Source organism: Sarcophilus harrisii, chromosome 4 (genome assembly GCF_902635505.1).
Source record: "Sarcophilus harrisii chromosome 4, mSarHar1.11, whole genome shotgun sequence".
Lineage (NCBI taxonomy): Eukaryota > Metazoa > Chordata > Mammalia > Dasyuromorphia > Dasyuridae > Sarcophilus > Sarcophilus harrisii.
Genome location: NC_045429.1, coordinates 296,662,715 through 296,679,473, shown reverse-complemented (window position 1 = coordinate 296,679,473; position 16,759 = coordinate 296,662,715).

Genomic DNA, 16,759 nt, shown 5'->3' with positions numbered 1-16,759 from the left:
ATCATTTGCACCTCATCAATTAGATAGACTAAAAGGAAGTAATCATCCTTGACCAATGGTCACCAATGTTGTCTGCTTCCTGTGAGTCACATCACTTCCTGCAACTTCACTAACTTCCTACATCGCAGGGTTCAAGATTGGGGATAGGGATGATGTGACTTTCTGAAACCTGAGGCCCAAGATCTCATCTTCCTGCTCCAGGAATAGGGATCATGTGATTTAGGCCTAGTCTCAGTACTGAGAAATAGTTCATCCCATCTGTCCCATTCATTTTCATTTTGTTTTCTTGTTTTATGATGATTCATTTTAAAGCGATTATTGTTTATAATGAATTTTTTTACCTGTTTCATTTGTCCACTTCTACTTTTTGAAGAGTTCTTCAATGGGTTTTTGTACCTCTTTTTTCATTTTTTGCCAATTCTGTTTTGAATGCCTCGCAAGCTGGAGCAGCTAGGTGGGGCAGTGAATAGAGTACTAGGCCTGTAAGGAATGTAATCAGTTTAACATTGAATTAACATGAATTCTTGAATTAAAAATCTGTCCTTAGGCTCTTACTAGCTGTGTAACCCTGGGCAAGACACTTAATCTGTTTGCCTCAATTTCCTCATCTGTAAAGTGAGCTGGAGGAAATGGCAATGCACTCTACTGTCTTTGCCAAGAAAACCCCAAATCAGGTGATGAGTAGTCATTCATGACTAAAGTGACAACATTTAACAAAAGCACATAGGTGCTTAACATATTTATTGATTATTGATTTATCAATTGAATTGGACTGCACAGCTGGGAGAAAATAACATTTTAGAGGGAGGGAAGAGTGAAAGCCCAGCAGAAGGAAAATAAAGGGCAAATCTGATGAGGTGTGATTCTAGGGAAAAAGAGATCCCCTAACAGCAATGGGATCCCCTTGGCCGGTGGCAGGTTTTGAGAAAGAATTTGCAAATCTCAATGAATGCAGTCAAGAGGTTTGTGGCAAATGATGGTTTTAATTACATTAAGAAACCATCTTGCTTGGAAGACAGACTTCTTAGTGGGCAAGGAATATAGCAAAGGTGTGTTACACTGAGAAGACAATATCTTCAGCAGTGGGCAAGGTCCTGTTAGGATATCTTTGGAGATTCAGGGTTCAGAGTCACCTTTTATTTAGCCTTCTGAGGCTTTTGGGAGGTTTACCCAGGCCTTGACCTAGGAGCAACTGCTCCCAGGAACTAATCTCCAATTCAATCAAGGGTGGTGATTATGTCCCTGGACAAGATCTCCAATTGAATGAGACCATTTAACTGGGAAAAGGTGTAGTCTGGGAAAGGTGTGCTTTTCCCAGGGGAGAGCTTGAGACCCCAAATCACCCTTCCCTCACAGATTAAAGGGGACACAGTTTCAGGGCCCCTGCAAAGGTTAAAGGGACACAGTTTGATGTAATCTAATCTAAGTTCAGTTAAATAGTCCAATTTAGGGAAAAGCACATGCTGAATGAAAAGGAGTTAAATGGAAAGGATCTGTTGTCTTAAAAGTCTTCAGTAAGTCAACTGACCAATGCTATAGAATTCAGACCACATTATGGCAAAACACACATACACACACTTCATTAATTACCTCCAAAGAGAACAAATGGAACCAAGTTGCTGTCTCTTGGGTGTCGATGACAGAGCAAAGGTCAGGGGGGAGTCCTGGCTGTTTCTGGGGCTGACAAAACAAGAAGCTCACTGTAGTGAGTCATTCCTTTTCTTCCCTTTAACAGAATTCCTTTTGTTTTATGTTTTGAAGACTAAAGACTTCGCATTTGCTCTTTGTCTGGTTGAGCTTTCAGATGGATTTACTTCTAAATTTGATAAAATTCCCAGAAGAAAGAAGCTTCCTAGAGACACTTTTAATCTTAGGGGAAAACCCATAGGCCTCCTTTTCTTTAGTTTCTCAAATGTGATTCTTAATCTGAAAAAGGCCACATTGTTCTAGCCAGACATCAAGGAGGAAAAACACCACAACTGTAAGATTCTTATTAATAAATAGTCCCACTTAGTCACCATGTTTTAATTAGTAAACAAAGACAGTTGCAAGATTCTGAGGTTGGATTTGAGCCAATGAATGACTTGTAGCTCTAGAAAAATAGATTACTTATGTTGCCAGATTTTAATGTTAAATTTTTTACATAAACTTTTCTTTTCCTACGAATAGTACATGGAACACATTCTTTGACATATCTTTGGTTTCCTAGGACTCCAGTCTCCTGGCTCCTTATAGAATCAAGCAAATACTAGAGCTGGAAAAAGACCTTTGAAATCTTCTAGTTTAATCCTTTTGGAAATTGAGGATAAGATCCCCTCTTCAAAAAAAAAAAGTGATTGCTTTAGGTCATGAATCAATCAGCTAACTGGAATTTATTAAATACTTGCCCCTACCAGGTGCTAAGCTGAGTACTGAGGATCCAGACACATGATTGGAGACTAGTATACTAGACCCAGCTAGTAATTCCTGAGATGAAGATTACCCATGAAGGGAAATCACTTCTTTTCCAAGGAATCAATAGCTTCTTGTAGAGAGTTCAAAGTGTTAGCAAAAAGTGTTATCTCAATGTGTAAATTACCCTCTTTATAACTTCTACCCATTTGCTTCCAGAATTAAATTGAACAAGTCTAAACCCCTTTCAGCACCTTAACTTCTCACATCCTTAAAGAGCTATTATATTTCTCTCCCACCAGCTAAGACATCCTAACTCCTGGTCCAATACCCTTTCCACAATGCAACCCTATGGGAATTGCTTGTAATATGAATGGTTTCTGATGACTTAAATAGCCATGAGAAACTAATAATTCCATAATGAAGAGAAGTACATGGAAGGTTAGAGCTGGGTTTCAATTTTTTGGAGTGACAATTGTGGTAGATGTTGCTTCAGTCTCTTTCTTTGGGAAAGAAGTGAACAGCTTAACACTGGACTTTCATGTTGGGTACTGCTCAAGTGGCTAAGGTAAGTATGGTATATTGGGCAGTTAAGTAGCGCAATGGATAGAATGTCAATACTGGCATAACGTATGAGTTTAAATCTGGTCTCTTTGCCTCAGTTTCCACAACTATCAAACAAGCTGGAAAAAGAAATAGCAAACCATTTTTGATATCTTTGCTAAGAAAATCCCAACCAATTGGACATAGCTGAAATAGCTGAACAACCACCACAGCATAAGGTATCGTATTTTAACAAAGCCCCTAATAAAAAGTAAATATGATCTTGGATGGGCAAGATATTAAGGTATTTAAATCCCAGGATCACCTTACCATTGATGAAATTATTGATTATTAATTTTAAAATAGCCAGTTGTTCTTTCTAATTGAAAGACAATTGGCTTGGAAGTTTGAGAATTTGGCTGCAAGGTGGGGTTACCAACGACCAGGAGAGAGGGTAAGGAAACTGCTATGGAAAGTCTCTTGAACAAAAGATCTATTTAAGAATAAAAGGTTCATTTAAGATTGAGTAGATCTGCAAGTGCCTTTCCCTCCTTGCTTTAGGAATTATTATAATCGTATCACTACTTTAGGCTTTCTTTACCAACTACCACCTAAGACCTCATTATAATTACCTGACTCTGGACCAGTCACTTCTCTTTTAAGGCCCACTTTTCTAAATTTTAAAATGAGGGACTAATCTTGTCTCTAAAGTCTTTACCAGATTTGATTTTACCTTTCTGTCAAGTTATTTCTTTAGAACACTTATAAATTATGCAATTGCATAAGCAATGGGGTAGTTGGGAGTGAGTATACCATGATTAGGAAAGTAGTTTTCCTTGGAAGAGACACAGATATTACAAATTGCCTATTCTGACCCCTGCAGTTTTCCCAAATATGGGAAACTTGACTATAGAATTTGTGGTATTCTCCCTGTGTCCTTCCTGTGCTGCGTAAGGACCATCTAATTGCTGCACAGGCATGGACCTGGGCCATATTTTTTCTTATGAGCCTTTATTTTCCAAGTTCTCCCTAAGTGCTCTTCCTCTCCTGCTTACATGCTAATGTTTTTATGTTAAAAATTGCTCTCAACAGTCCCATGAAGCACAAAAGCCTATAATTTAGGTTACAGAAGGATATAAGAAATAACACTACTTCCAAATACAAAAGTTATATATATATATATATATATATATATATATATATATATATATATATTTTTTTTTTTTTTAATTGCATGAAACATGATCTCATTGATAATTTTTAAAAGTGACTCTTGCTATGCCAGGAATGGGGAAGCATAGTCACTCTGGAGGATCAAGGGAAGTCACTGTAGGTAGGGTAGGTGGAATGGGTAGAGGGCTTTTGCAATGCTTTTTATGCTAAAACAACTTCTCTAGGAAGCCAACAGTAGTGAGATTCAAGTCTGAGGTCTAGTGTTTCAGTATACTGTGGACACTAAGGCCAACAAGGTGTTGTGCCACAGATCCCTTTTAATGTCCTGACCCAGTTTCCCATTTGTCCTGTTTAGTTCCTCTGCCTCAGGTTATAACCTTTCCCTCTTAATGTTTGATGAGATAAAGGTTTTATATCTTTAGGATAGAATCATTCCTTCTTAAAGTTTGACAGGATAAAGGTCTATCCATTTTAGATATTAGAATATCAATAACCTCTCTAGCACCTCCCTCTATTGCATCATCCTAGGTGACTCGCCCCATTAGGTTACCCCCATCCAGGTAACTCCCCCATTATGTCATTGTTCTTGTTATCCTATAAAAAATCTTGCTGCCCTGATACTCAGGGTTGGATTCTTTGAAATGATAGTCTTGTTCAGCCCTGGGACCAAACATAGATCATTTGGTCCCAGAAAATCTCTCCATTTAATAAACTATTAAATTGTTCTCCAATCTCTGTCTTGCTCAGTTTCTAGTATTGTGCTACAGTTCCCATTTGATGTCCTAACCTAGTTTCCCCATTGTTCTATCTGCCTCAGGTTATAACCATTCCCTCTTAATGTTTGATTTAGTTACTCTGCCTCAGGTTATAACCATTCCCTCTTACTGTTTGATAGGAAAAAAGGTTTTATATCTTAGACTTTAGGCTATACTTATTCCCTCTTAATGTTTAATGGGATAACTACACACCTGTCAGATTGGCTAAGATGACAGGAAAAAATAATGATGATTGTTGGAGGGGATGCGGGAAAACTGGGACACTGATACATTGTTGGTGGAGTTGTGAACGAATCTAACCATTCTGGAGAGTAGTTTGGAACTATGCTCAAAAAGTTATCAAACTGTGCATACCCTTTGATCCAGCAGTGTTACTACTGGGCTTATATCCCAAAGAAATCATAAAGAAGGGAAAGGGACCTGTATGTGCACGAATGTTTGTGGCAGCCCTGTTTGTAGTGGCTAGAAACTGGAACCTGAATGGATGCCCGTCAATTGGAGAATGTGGAGGAAGATGAGGTTATCATAAATGTCTCACAGACAGCTTTTCCTAGAGTAAATACCAAAGAACATTTTCCAAAAATCCCTGCTTTTGTCTCCTCAAAAGAATAGGGACAATGGGTAGAACAGTGTTATAAATAGTGAAAGAAAGGAGTACTCAAGTGGCCTAGGATGCAAGCACCATAATGTTTAAAAGGCATTGAGCATTGGATAGAGAGACAGATCTGTTTAATTGTTTCTTCTAGTTTGTGGCTAGTGAAAATAGGTTTTACAAGAGATTGGAGAGCTTTTTTTTTTCCTGAAGTTAGTAGCTTGGTATAGACCAAAGAGAAATTTCCACTGGCTAATCCTCTGGGATTAGAAATTGGCCTGATGGTATTTGAAACCATTCAGAAGGAGAAAGGATGTACCCCTTTTCCTTAGCAAGGGCTTGTTCCTGGTAGTTATATATAAGACTATACTCTTATAGGAGTCAGGGAGTTGGGGAACCAAGGGTGCCATGGTCAGGGGCAAACAGGTAGCAGCACAGGAAGCTGAATCTGTAAACGTGTTTCCCTTGGCCTGAAGTGAATCCCCTTTCTGGTGTCCTTTATAAAACATAACAGAAATCTCTCTAAATCCATGGACAGCTTGAAATAATTGTAGAATTTACCCTGCTTTTTTAATGGGGGAATTATTTATTTATTTTTACTGCCAAAAGTTCCTTTTCTTTCCATATAACCCCATGAGCATGCAAAACATTGAAGGCATATTTGAAGTCAGTGTATATGTTTACTCTCATTCCTTTCCCCAATTCTAAAGATCTGGTTCTGAACCTGGTGAAAAGTTAGAACCACCAGTGGTTGAAACTTCCTTAATTAGAAGGGCTATGGCAGCCTCTGCTCTAAGGCTCAAAGATACCAAGTTTATTTGAGAAATAGTAAAAAGTAGGAATAAGGCAGAGGGAGAGGTCAGTTTAGCTTTTAGGGTCTTAAAAAGCCTTGAACTGCTCAGGCCCTATTTAAGGGTAATTGTGTCAGGGTTTTGAATAGAATCAGAGGGGCTTGGCAATAAGTTTGGTATCCAAATTCTACAAAATCCAGCCATGGAAAGTACACAGCTGTTTCTTTGAGGAAGGTTCAGGGAGTGATAAGATTGCTTCCTTGCTGCTGTGAGCAAAAGGGAGGTGGAAGTTAATTCATGGCCCAAATTCTTAACAGATTGATAGGCAAAGTGAGCCTTTAGATAAAGAAACTATCACCCCAGAAAGCTAGAAAGTTAAGTGTTTTTATTGCAACTGCCAAAGAAGCCTTCAGGATTGGGCTGCAGATCAAGATATCATCTATATACTTGTATTGTGCTCATGGCTTCTATTGATTACTTGCTCTGATTATAGAAATGTGTTATAAGAAGAAAAAGCAGGGACATGATAATAGTGTTAAAACAAGTCCTTCAGGCGTCAGCCTGAGAGCACATACATGACATACATGAGAGTAGAAAGCATAGCTCTGTTTGACAGCTAATCAGGTAGGAAACAAATAGAACTGGGAAACTGAGTCAGAAAGATCCGACCTTGAACAGAGACTAAGATTGTAAGATGTCCAACTATGACAGTTCAGTAAGGCATCCCTCTGAGTAACTTATGGCAGTTCTCTCAAATGGTGGGTTATTGGCTTAATGATTAGACAATCAAATTCAAAACTCAAAAGAGTATCAGTTATAATCCCAAGAAATTTTATCTCTGAATGCAAATTTTACTGATCACAGCTTAGGCTAGATAACATTATTTTTAAAAATGTATCAGGAGTATCACTTATAGGAGATTTTGTTTAACATGTACATTCCTAGTAAACATGATGAGGGCATGGTACCAAAGGAGAGGTGTGGCAGGAATGGGTGAGGGCTTTCCTTGTTCTCCAAGGCACAAGTTCGAAACAAAGGAAATTTGCTTAACTCAAAGGCTGTGATAAAAAGCTTTTATTGTTAAAGAGACACCAAGAAAAAAGACTTCCTTGGCAGGTAATATCATTCTCAAGAGAGAAGTGATTTGCAAAGAGACATTTTCTGAAGATCTATTTTATAAGAATTGACATTCTGTATGCAAGACTATTTGAGTTTGTATATGAAAGGAGACATTTTCTGAAGACTCATCTTTCTGTCTCCAGAGGATATAAGCCCATTTGAGTTTGTATAACTTTTTGTTGGTGATTTTACATAACTTTACAGGGCTGTCTTAGATCAGAGTTTTACTCTCATCATCTCCCTCCTCAAGCAATAAGCACAAATTCTTTTGGGAAAAGGGTTGAAGGTCTCAGGTCTTCTGTAGCTACTTCCCGCTGAAAAAATGGCCTTAGAGCTGATCCTAAGGTGGGGTTGTGCTTGGAGGAGAGAAATGAAAAATCTGAAAACAGCAGCCACAGCAGCCAGTGGATGTAGAGTTTGCACATCAGTTGTCTCAGGATCCCAGGTTGCAAGAAAAACTGGAAGTTTGCAGCTCGAAACCTAGAGGAAACAAATCTCATGAGCAATATGAAAATGCAAAAGGACAATAATCAGAAGAGGAGTTAGTATAGGGTCCAGTAGGGACCATATCCAGGAATTCCATCCAGAGGAGGACTGGGGAGGGGTGAGAAACTGCTCATGGAAGTCTTGCATCCAGGTAGCTTTCTGTAAGATTTTCTCAGTGGGCAGCTCAACTTTCCTTGAGTTGTTTGAAAGGAGTCAGGCGCCGGGTGGATTCTTTCTCCAGAGTTTTTCCAGGAGTCTTGCACAACAGAAACTTCAGGTCCTCAATGGGCTCACAGAAGTACTCTGGGGTATCTAAAGGAGAGGTAACAAAAACAACACTTTTAATTCTAGAAATATGAGTCCAGCTGGGGAATCCTCCCAGTTTAACTGCCATTGGAGTGGTCAGAATGATCCTGTATGGACCTTTCTGTGAAGACGGAGTCAGGATAAGCAAAAGTCCTTGATTTTTATTCTTTATCAAAGGGAGAGGAGAGCTCACGAACACAGGAATCTCCTCTTTCTTCTGCTCTGAGCCACCTCACTCATCCTACTCCACCCCTGCCTCAATCCCTGTATAGGCCAACTGATCAAACCTGTACAGAGTTGTGGGCAGGGCCATTCTTTCTCCAAGCATATGCTAATAGAGTATAGTCCAATTGGTAATTAGCCTTAAGTGCTGAGACCTCAGTGTATCAACTCAGTTTCAGCCCATACACCTTTCCACTTTACACCTAAAGGGTTGGATACCTGGGGTTTCCAGGTTTTCAAATACACAATTATCACCTGGATTGACAGGGGATGGGATTTGGGTTGGAGCTCCCAAGGGCCTAGGGAGGTGCTCATTTGCATATTCAGAGAATGCCTTTTAAAATGTACTGATCTTAGTAGCAAACTTAATGACTCCGTTCAGCTCAGAATCCATAAGGATGTCATTGATTAAGAAAGGCCTCCCATACAAAAGTTCAAAAGGCTTAGTTTAATTATTTGAGGGGGGCTGGGAATGATTCTGACTCTAAGTAGCCCCAATGGGAGATTCTTTATCCAGTCCTCTCTAGTCTCCACGCAGAGTTTAGTAAGGATTCTTAAGTGTATGATGCATTTTTTCTACCTTCCCAGAGGATGCCGGGCAGAGTGGAGATGATAAGAAATGTTAAGTGCCTTGGCTACTCCTTGGGTTACCTGAGAAATGAAGGCCGGCCCATTATCGCTCTGTAAAGATCTGGGCAAGCCAAAACTTGGTATGATCTCTTTCAGCAAACTCTTAGTCACTTCCAGAGTCTTCTCAGTCCTAGAAGGAAAGCCTTCTACCCAGTTAGTGAATGTATCAACAAATATCATAAGCAGCTTAAAACCTCTACAAGGGGGCATATGTGTGAAGTCTATTTGACTGAAGCCAGTCCCTGGAACCAGGAAGAATCCTCTCCTCTGGACTGGCTTCAGGAGAGGTGGGGGCTTAATCGCTCCCTCAGGATTCACCTGGACATAGATTGGGCAAACTTGGCAGACTTACCTGATCGTGTCTCCCAGCTTGTGGCCAGTGAAAACTAATTTCACCAAGGAATGGAGAGCATTTCTCCCCAGGTATGTGGCCTGATGGAGACCAGAAATCAGTTTCCACTGACTTGCTTCCAGCATTAAGAAGTGGTCTGAGGGCATTTGAAACCAACCAGGGAGGGAGAAAGGGTGTATCCCCATTCTTTTGCTAGAGCTTTTTCTTGTGAACTATAGGAAGGGGTAAAAGAATCAGGGAGCTGGGGAATTAAAGGTTCTCTCAGTGGCAAAAGGGCAGCAGCTTTAGCAGCGGAATCTGCCAGCCTGTTTCCCTTAGCCTGAAGTGAATCTCCCTTCTGGTGCTTTTTACAGAATATGACCGAGACCTCTCTATGTTCAAGGACAGCTTGCAATAGATGCAGAATTTCTCCCACATGTTAATGGGAGTTTTTTGCTGTCAACAAGCCCCTTTCTTTCCAAATAGCTCCGTGAGCATGCAAAATATGAAAAGCATATTTGGAGTCAGTGTAGATATTGCCTCTCATCCTCTTCCCCAGTTCTAAAATTCTGGTTAAGACTATGAACTCAGCCTTCTGAGCAGAAGTCCCAGGAGGTAAAGGCTTACCCTCCAGAGTGCTATGAAGAAACACCACTGAATAACCTGCTTTTCTCTTCCCATCTTCAAGAAAGCCAGATCCATCTGTGAACCACTCCCCATCTGGGTTCTGAAGGGGGGTGTCCCTAAAGTCAGATCTGCTGGAGTAGACAGAATCTATAACTTCCTAGAAATTATGGCAATCTTTCCCGGTTGAGAGATGTCAGGGAGAAGAGTGCCAGGATTTAAAGTGCAACAGACTCGGAAAAATAGTTCAGGGCTATCTAGCAGGAGAGCCTGGTACCTAGTAAGCCTCCCACTCGAGAGCCACTGATACCCTTTGGCTTCTAGAATGCTTTGGACTCTGTGGGGGGGGTGAAGTGGAGGGGGGGGGGATGTTAAAGACTGCTTCCAGGCAGCTCCAGTTTTCTTAAATCTTTGGCTAATCCTTGCCGGAACAGGTGTGGGCTGTCATGGAAGCCTTGAGGCAGAACAATCCAGGTTAGCTGGTGGGGGAGTTCCTCTGGCTTAGTCCATTCAAAAGCAAAAAGGAACCTTGATTCCTTATGCAAAGGTATGCAGAAAAAGGCATCTTTAAGGTCTAGGGTTGAAAACCATTGCATATTCCCTGGAATCTGCATGAAAATCCTATGAATTGGGTACAATGGGATGAATGGGAATGATCGGTTCATTAATGGCCCTGAGATCCCCCACTAAGCAGTAATTTTGGTAATTTCCATTTGTCTTCCTGATGGAAAGAATTGGAGTATTACAGGGAAATTGGCAGGGGATGAGGAGTTTGAATTTAAAGAACTTATCAATCAGAGGCTGCAACCCTGTCCTGTCTTCCTGCTTAACTGGATATTGGCGCCTAAGAGGATCCCGCAGCTTAATGAGGGCCGGGGTGGCATGCGTAGCCCTTCCAGGGATGCCCTGGTCCCACACAGAAACATCTATTTCCTCCCAGATTTCACAGGGAATGTGGGACAGTCTGGAAAGGAGCACAAAGAGATTATTTAGAGGTTTGAGCAGAGAGACTTGGGCTCCCAACTTTACCATCAAATCTCTCCCCATTAACGGGATGGGACAGGAAGGGATAATTAGAAAAGAATGTGGAAACAATAGGTCCCCTAACCAGCAAGGCAGGGGGAGGGTTTCCAAACAGTTTCTATGTCTCCCCTCAATTCCCACCACCTTATGGGGGAGGGGCGAGTGGGACCCAAATGCTCGAGTAGAACAGAAAGAGAAATCAAAGAGAAATGAGATGAGTATACCTGCTATGTCCAAAGTCACCCTGGGTTCAGCATTACTGATGGAGGAAGGAAGGGCCATAGCCAAACCTAGGGCCTCGTCAGTCCAGGTCTTGAGAGGCCTGAAGGGTAAGACTGGGGGCCATGGCCTTCCCCTTCCCTGGGCAGTCACTCTTCCAGTGTCATTCCTGTTTGCATCTAGGGCAAGGGCCTGGAGACCAACTTTTCAGAAGGCAGTTCCTCACCCAGTGGCCTTGCCTGTTGTACCTAAAGCATGAACCCTGGGGCCCCTTGGAAATAACAGCAGCCAGAATCTAGGCCTTCTCTTTATTCTTTGCTCTGAACTTTCTATCCTCTCGGTCCCTGTTATTGAATGCCCCAAAGGCAATTTCCAATAACTGAGTCATGGGAGTCTGGGGCCCTAGAGCCAACTTCTGTAGCTTCCGTCTTATATCTGGGGAAGACTGATTGATAAAATGCATGCCAAGGACAGTGGTCCCCTCTGGAGAAGTGGGGTCCAGATTAGTATTAGTCCTCATGGCCTCTACAAGGCGACCCTGAAAGAGGGCAGACTTTTCATCAGCTGCTTGGGTGATCTCTCTAAATTTATCATAATTCACCTGCTTTTTAATCCTCTTTTTCATGCCCTCAATGAGGCAAATTAGGAGATGATCCCTCTTCTCTCTGTCCCTGCTCCTCTCCTGATAGTTCCATCCAAGGTCTGAGATGGGCACAGGTATGGCCCCTGCTTGATATCTACCAGGGGAAGAGGCAGCCATGTCATCTCCAAACTTCTGGGCCAGGTCCCAGATCCTCTTTTTCTCCTCTATGGTACAACAAGAGGAGATAATGATATTAACATCTCCCCAGGACAGATCGTACTGGAGGGCAATGGCTTTGAATCCCTCAATATACTTAGTGGGATCTTCTGAGGATCTGCCCAGTTTCTCCTTAATTTAGGAAAGATCTGACATGGAGAAGGGCATCTACACTCTAAGAGTTCCTTCCCCCATCTTCCCCCCGCACCCTCCACCTCCCCCAGGGTCGGCCACTTCTCTCATGGGGCAGAGTTTAGAGGAAGTAGGCAAAGCAAAGTCCTGAGCCATAACTGTGGTGGAATCAGGCTCCAGATGGAGGCCTCGGGGCAGGATGGCCTGAGAAGGAGGTGGGAGGGAGTGGGAAGAGGAGAAGGAAGTGCCCCTTCTCGTCCAAGAAGGACTAAGCAATGGGGTAGACCCAGAGTCTGGCTCTGGGGTAGGGAGGGGAGTTGGATGGCATGGGATCCGAGGTCCCCCTTTTGATAAGGGAGTGGCTCTGGAGGTGATTGGGAGCATCCTGCTTGAGGGCTACAGAGGGGAGGGGGGCAGATGCTTTTTGCACCCCCAAAGGAGTGGAAAAGAAGGGGTCATTCAGGGGATCAGTGTCTATCTCCAGTTCCCCCTTGGTAGACTTAGCTAGCAACATTCTACAATTTAACCTTAATTTAGGATCCTGAGACAGACCCATGAAGGCCTGACCATAGGGAATTTCGGTCCATTTACCCTGTTACCTGCAAAATAAGTCTAGTTCATTAATAGTAGTGAAATTGATTGAGCCATTAATTGGCCATGCCTCTTGGCTGTCTAACTTATATTGTGGCCAGACAGTATTGCAAACACGGATGAGCTTTTTCGATTTTAAATTTTTCAAGCTGAATTTGTCCCTATTTTTTAAGAGACCGCCTAAGGGAGAATCTCTAGGAGTGGAGGAAGGAAGCTGACCCATTCTGTCACAAGTCCCAAGCTTTCCAATTCTATAGCTCTCAACTGCTCTAGGCATCCCCAGAAAGACAGACAAAAGCTCTTCTCAGTAAGAGGGCTATTTGTCAATCCACAGAAATGTGTCTGTCCTTGGAGAGGCAAATCTGCACAAGGGCAAGGCTCCGGACAGCTCCACCTGTGTGCCCCAGGAATTCGAGCTGTCCCCTTGCTATAGAAGGGTAATATGGTGGGCTTACCTCAGTGGGGAAAATCCTCATGGATGAAAACCTCGTGGAAGGGCCACCAAAATGATGAGGGCATAGTACCAAAGGAGAGGTGTGGCAGGAATGAGCGAGAACTTTCCTTGTTCTCCAAGGCATGAGTTCCCAGAGAAGGAAATTCGCTTAACTCAAAAACTGTGATAAAAAGCTTTTATTGTTAAAGAGACACCAAGAGAAAAGACTTCCTTGGTGGGCAATATCATTCTCAAGTGATTTGCAAAGAGACATTTTCTGAAGATCTATTTTATACAGGAGTCTAAGAATTGACATTCTGTATGTAAAACTATTTGAGTTTGTGTATGTATTCTGAAGACTCATCTTTCTGTCTCCAGAGGATGTAAAACTATTTGAGTTTGTATAACTTTTTGTTGGTGATTTTACATAACTTTACAGGGCTGTCTTAGGTCAGAGTTTTACTCTCATCAAACACATTCCTTGTTTAGAAACTATACATTCTAAACAGGCTCATGTCTCAGGGCTGGTGACCTTGCTTATTCTGATGGTTTCAAGAAAATCAGCAAGCTTACAGATTAAGGGGCAGAGAAGGGACTGACGTACTTAGAGGTGAACTGAGAAGGCTTTTGCCTCATCCTTTTTGTTCTGCATACAGTGATTACCAATTTTAGGTTTAACATGATGCCAATAACTCCAAATAAAAATTAACAATTTAAAAATTATCCTAAGTAATAGCCAACCTTAGCTGTAATTTTCTCTTAGTTTTCTAGCAAAGGTATTGTAAAAAATAATTCCTTAGATTACATTTACAAAGCATCATAAAATGATATTAGCAAGACTAAAAAAACTTTCTATCTTTTTTTAGTTGTTCAGTTTATTCTGTCCCTAAACTGTTCCAGCTTTGGAAGCTCTTAGGGAGGATTGCTATTTCCTTAAATAAGTTTTCCTTTTTGTTTTAAGGAGAAAACAAGATAATTCTTAAAATTGAGATAGAACAGATTTTAAAATTCACTTAACTTTAATTTATGAGATTCCCTAAATTCTAATTAAATGTTCTAGACAAACTGAATTGCTATTCGATTATTTTCCAATTCACATAAACTATTTCTCTTTTGTGAGCCAGGAAAGGGTTAAAGTGCCAATTTTTTTTTTTTTTTACTGATAGAGCCCTCAGGAGATTGACTCTCAATAACTCAAAAGCAGGCTATTTATTTATTTCTAGAGTTTTTAAAATAATATCAAATTGCTTTTCTGTTTTCCTAAAGTTTCCAAACTCTGAAATCATTTGTTAACACTGTACAATCAGTGTAAATAGATTACAATTTACATATCTCTTTAGTGGGCTTTGATTAGAGCTTCTTTAAAACTGCTTTTACTATCCTATCTCAAATAAATTTCACTGAACTGAATATATTTTCTTTCTCTATTGTTTCACCTCTTTGTCCATGTCTCCCTGCTGCAGTCAGGGAAGGAGGGAAGATGAAAAAAAGAGGACTCTCTTTCTTCTATGCACTATCCTAGTCCTAGGGGAATTTGCTTCCAAATTACTACACACACACACACACACGCACAGAGAGAGAGAGAGAGAGAGAGAGAGAGAGAGAGAGAGAGAGAGAAAGAGAGAGAGAAATCATTATCTGTAGTGTACTTGTTTGGTTTTCTGGAGGTCTCTGGGGCAGCCTTCTTTTTAGTTGAATTAATCACCACATGAATAGCCAGGTGTTAAAGTCCAAAACTTTTATTATCTCCTTCACAATCTAATTTCCTTGCTTGGGGCCTGGGCTAGCTTTCTTAGAGGCCTTCTTGTTTATGAGAGTCTTCTTCTCTGGCTCTGTCTCTGAGCCCTTCTGAGTCTGTCTCTGACTCTCACAGGCCTTGGTCTCAGTGGGGGAAGTGCAGGAGGCCAGGCCAGCCCCACGGTGGTATGAAATGAAATGAATGAATCTGGCTCTGAGTCTGACTCCAAGCTTATATGCTCTACACTGAATACAAACCAATCATTATATCATTAGGAAACCATTATTTGTTGTAAGATTAAATCAATCATACTGAATTTAGATAACTATTAAGTACCATGGTAAATTAGACAACCATTGTCTTTATCAATTCCACTGACTTAGCACCTTGTAAGAATCCTTGTTTTAAGTAGGAGAGTTCTGGCCCATAACAATTATTTCAATATGGACATTATATGTTGGTCACATCTAAAAGTCCATAGAGTTATCAAATATGAAGCAATTATGTCCAGTAAAGCAGTTAACATTCATATAGCATTTGTTTTATGCTAAGCACTTTTGCAACCATAGGATCTTCACAACAACAATCACTATTTCTTTTTACAAATCAGAAAACTGGGCAGAGATAAAATAATTTGCCATAAATTACATAGCTAATACATTTCTGCAATTGAAACAATGGTGGGCTTACCAAATGCAGAGGCTGATTAGCTCTCTCACCTCACACTGCCATCTTGGGTGCTGCAAGGGGCATCTGGATTCTTCTCAGGCAGTTACTGTATAGACCTTGCTGAAGGCTGAAGTGACTGGTGCCAGGATCTCCTTTGATGGTATTTCCAGGTGCCAGAACTCAGGGAATAATGACCATGTGCCCTGCCCCTCATTTCATCCCCATTCCCCCACGCTAGGTTGGGGAAGTATTTGGACAAAGTAGTGTGGGGTCCCCATGGCTATTGCTGCTTCCCCTATTTCTACAGGCAAGGCAGAATTTGAGTTTCCCTACAGTTCTTTAGCATTCTCTTTTTAAAATCTGATCTCAGATGAGGAGTTAGCAAACAGATTTGGGCTATCTTGTTAGCAAATCCCACAACTGAGAGGCAGGATTCTGGGGAGTGGAGCATACTGCTAATCACTATTAGGGTTATGGAAAGAGTCCCTTAATACCTTCTGGGGTGCTTTCCCAAAGGAGAAGGGCACTCCAGATAAGGTAAGGAAAGATTAGCAAAAAGTTGCTATTTACCTAGCTTGTTTGTTTTTTCTCTTTTTCTTTTCTTTCAGAAGGGTGCAAGCTCCTGGATTTATCCCCATTGTTTCAGAAATTCTTCAAGCAAATGACTAATTGCCAGACTTCTTAATCATTGCTCTCAAAACTTTGAGAATCTGCTAAGATGTTATTTTTAACAATTCTATAATTTTAACTAGCTAACTTTATTTCTGTAGTCCCCAGACTGGCCAGAAAAAATTTGGCCTTTTCCCTTTTTAAGGTGGGAGTCAAGGATGTTAAAAAATCTTTCCTAGCATTCTAACTACAACATAGAAGTTTTTTCTTACTGGTTGTGTTTTAAATCTTTCCAGGTAACAAAATCTAATTCGCAGAACAGACATGATACAGACAAAAATGATGAAAGAGGATTGTCCCATCTTTGCCAGGAGCCATAAAATTTCTTTGCCAAAAGCCATCTCCTATAGAATCTCATCTCCTCTGGTATCCCAGAGAAGGTGGAAAGGTCACAAAGTTCCTTAGGAACTTTGCTGAAAATTGTAAGAATTTCCAAGTCTGGGCATCCCCAGTCAAGGGAAACTTGCTGAACATGGAGCTTACAGACAAGTCTTCTCCCAGT